This window comes from Rhagoletis pomonella, unplaced genomic scaffold (assembly GCF_013731165.1).
Source record: "Rhagoletis pomonella isolate Grant_MI unplaced genomic scaffold, Rhpom_1.0 Rhpom_scaffold_00001, whole genome shotgun sequence".
NCBI lineage: Eukaryota > Metazoa > Arthropoda > Insecta > Diptera > Tephritidae > Rhagoletis > Rhagoletis pomonella.
The window spans coordinates 32,860,209-32,863,562 of NW_023458555.1; the positions used below are offsets into that span (position 1 = coordinate 32,860,209).

General features: G+C 35.5%; 1 protein-coding gene across 8 annotated transcripts in view; it reads right to left on the reverse strand.

The window, feature by feature from the left end:
- The window catches only part of LOC118742850 (laccase-3), a 72,954-nt gene that overhangs the window by 30,479 nt on the left and 39,121 nt on the right, over nucleotides 1-3,354 (reverse strand). The window lies entirely within an intron of this gene.

Here is a 3,354-nt window from a genome sequence, read left to right on the forward strand (position 1 = left end):
GCGAAGGAGCAGGTGAGTGTGATCGAAAACAAGGACGAACAAGTGTTGCTTTATTTTTTGTTTTGTTGCTGTGCTACTGTTTAAACGTATCCGCTTTTTTGTTGCTCATGATTGAAGAACACACGAAACACTCATAAACCAAGCACTCCACCACCACCCAAAAGCTGTTTTGCATGTTTGCCCAAAAATCCTAAATTGTACTCACATCTAAGCGCTGCATGCAATTAAAAGAAATTTGTTTCGGTATTAAATAATTAAATGAAAAGTTGCTTGTTTATTTTATTCTAATATGCTTTAACCGTTACTTCTTAAAAATTTAAGTTCTTTTGCTGTTGTTGTTGCTCTCGCTCAGTATCGAATTCGACGGCTTTTTTTTATTTAATTTGTGTATGATTGTTGTTACTAAAAGCGCTGCAAGAACTAAACAAACGAAATCAAATTTTGTATGGCTTCAACGATGCTTTACAAAGCCACCAAAAAGCGCAAAACACGAAAAGCAAGCTTTAAAAGCTCAATGGATTTACTATGGATCCTTAAAAATTTATGTGGAATATTTTATGCGATTACAAGTACTACAGCCTTGGAGTATAAGGCGGGACCACACAAAAGAAGCCGCTAATGTAAGGAAATTTCTGTTTACTTCTCGGCTCCACACTGTTTTTACTACCAAGATCAGCAAGTAGTCTTTTGAAACCTTAGGGATCAGCTAAGAAAACTTAACATAACCTTTGATTGCGCTACACCAAAAATGCTAGCATAAAATTATCTTCACTCAGATCGTTTTGAGCAAACCAAATATGAGGACTACAACACAATCGCGTTTATTAAATGGTTTTACAACAAGACTATTTTATAATTTTCACTTTTTCGATAAAAAAAATAATTGTTAAAATTTGAAATAAATTTTTTCAGTAAATTTAATATTTATTTTGTAAACATAAGTTTTTTCTATCAACAATAATCGTTCTTTTGGTTTTATGTATATCGTTTTACCATTTTTAACCGTTATAACCCTATAAAATATCGTATGCCCTAAAAAGTTAGATCTCAAGTTACGGTTATAATATGATTAAAAAATTTAAAATTAAAAAAAAACAATTATTTTTGATCGAAAAGGCAAAAAATCCTAAAATAAAGATTATTCTTAATCGAAAAAAGTAAAAATCATAAAATAACGGTTAAATTTGATCGAAATAATAGAATAGCGGCTAAATTATGGGTTTTATTATAAAGATCATACCCGTTACGACGGTCGCTGACACCGAGTTGAGCTACGTCCTTCACCACCTGATCTTTCCAACGCTGAGCGGCTGTCCTCTTGCCTACTCTGTGCCGCTAACAGGTAGCGCGTCGAATATTTTCCAGGCTGGAACATTTTCAACCATTCGTATGACATAGCCGCAGCCGCTGGTTTTTAATTCGCCGCACTATGACGATGTCGCCGTAACAAATTTTGAAAGTGCCAGAAAATTTCCCATAGAATCTTCTTGTCGAACACTCTAAGGGCCGCCAGATGATGTCATCGTTCAGCCTCTGCGTCATAGATCATCACGGGCATGATGAGCTCAAATATCACTTTCCATATTTCTGAGAGCATAAAGTTCTCTTGGTGATGTCCTGCTTTTGAAGTTATTTGAAGCGAACCAGTACGCCAGGATCAAGAGTGTTTGCGCCGCACATTATTCCGAACGAATCCTCTTCTCAGTCACCAGCTATCGTTATTTTCAAAGGATCGTTTTCTTCACGTTCCAGCTGTAGATCGTGGATATCCACACATGTCGTCTTATATATTGATTTTTTTAATTCATTTGCAATCTAAATACCGAGCTTGCTGATTCTTTGGGTGCAAGTGAACAATCTTTTTGATTGATTTTCAATGCTTCTGCGAACCCTCGTTTCGTGTAACATGGGTTTAACTCGATCGATGTCTTTGCTGATGTTTGGTGCTGTGAAAATTAGACTTTAGCCACCAGCTGTTGCAAAAATACGCAATGCCTCTTTACTCAATCTAATACATAGTAAAAAAGATAGACGCTCTGAAGGATAATGTGGAAAAAGCATCGACTGCAAAAATGTTTGCCTCTGGCGTGTTGATTGTTGACAGCTGTATGCGGAGCATAATGATTGATGGGGATACAAGAAATTACATTTTGTGAATATTGTGCACTTTTTTCAAACTCACAGATTTTTTAAGCAAATTTTAATTAACTCTAAAGTACTACCGGCCACAAAATTTGCCTCGTCAACATATAAAACTGCGACAACATATAAAACTGTATAAAGGCATGAATTTCTTAGAAAATATAATGGTACCGAGTTATACATACTTAAGCAAAGCCATGCTTTACTAGCGCTGAAGCACTGTTATTGCCAAAATTCTTATGTCCCTTTAAATTTATTTGTTTTCAAGCTTCAGTTAAATTTTTCTCTTGTTATTTACCAAATTAACTAACACATACATACAAACATATGTATATAAAACTAATACAAAACAAAACTTGCATATAATAATATGTGGTATTCGATTTAGTTTTTTTTTATTTGTGAAAATTCATGAAACACTTTTAGACTATAATCGATTTTCGCTTGCATTTTCATTCAACTTTCGATTGTAAAAATTAGGATAATTAACAAAATTCACCTCAATTTCCGCAAGATTTTGTACATACTTACATACAACAACTACCCAATTTCCCATACATGCATACCTACAGACATACATACATATGTACATACCTACAATATGTAAGTTAAAAAATGTATTGATGTTTAACTCTTAAAATAATGCAATTAAAAGCAACAAACTCACCACTCGCATCCGCCCCACCACATACATACACAACCAAACAAAAGTTTAAATGCAATTAAGCCTAATTGAAAGTGAAAACTGAAGTATGTCAATATTTTTTCTTTGCTTTTTCTACTTTTTCTCTTCAAATATTACAAAAAAAATGCGTATGCAAATTGAATTTTTTTAAATAATGCCCAACAAAATTCACTACACACGCAATGTAATGGCTGTACTCTCACTCACCTTCCACAACCAACCAAAATAACGGCAATTCACCATACACTCGAAAATTAAAAAAAAAAAAATCTAACGTGTGTGCGCCCTGCCGTGCACATACGCCCACTCTCGTGCAACAGGTCGCGTTCTGGTGAGAGTAGCATGCAAGCCTTGCAACAACAACAACAACAACACCATCAGCAACAACAACATCAACAGCAACAGAGTGCACAATCGCAAAATCAACAACAAACATCAACGGCACAAAAGTCAAATTCGCGCTCAGGCAAGAAACGTGCTGCCGCCGCAGCCGCTGCAGCTGCCGCTGCCGCCGCGGCCTTAGTGGG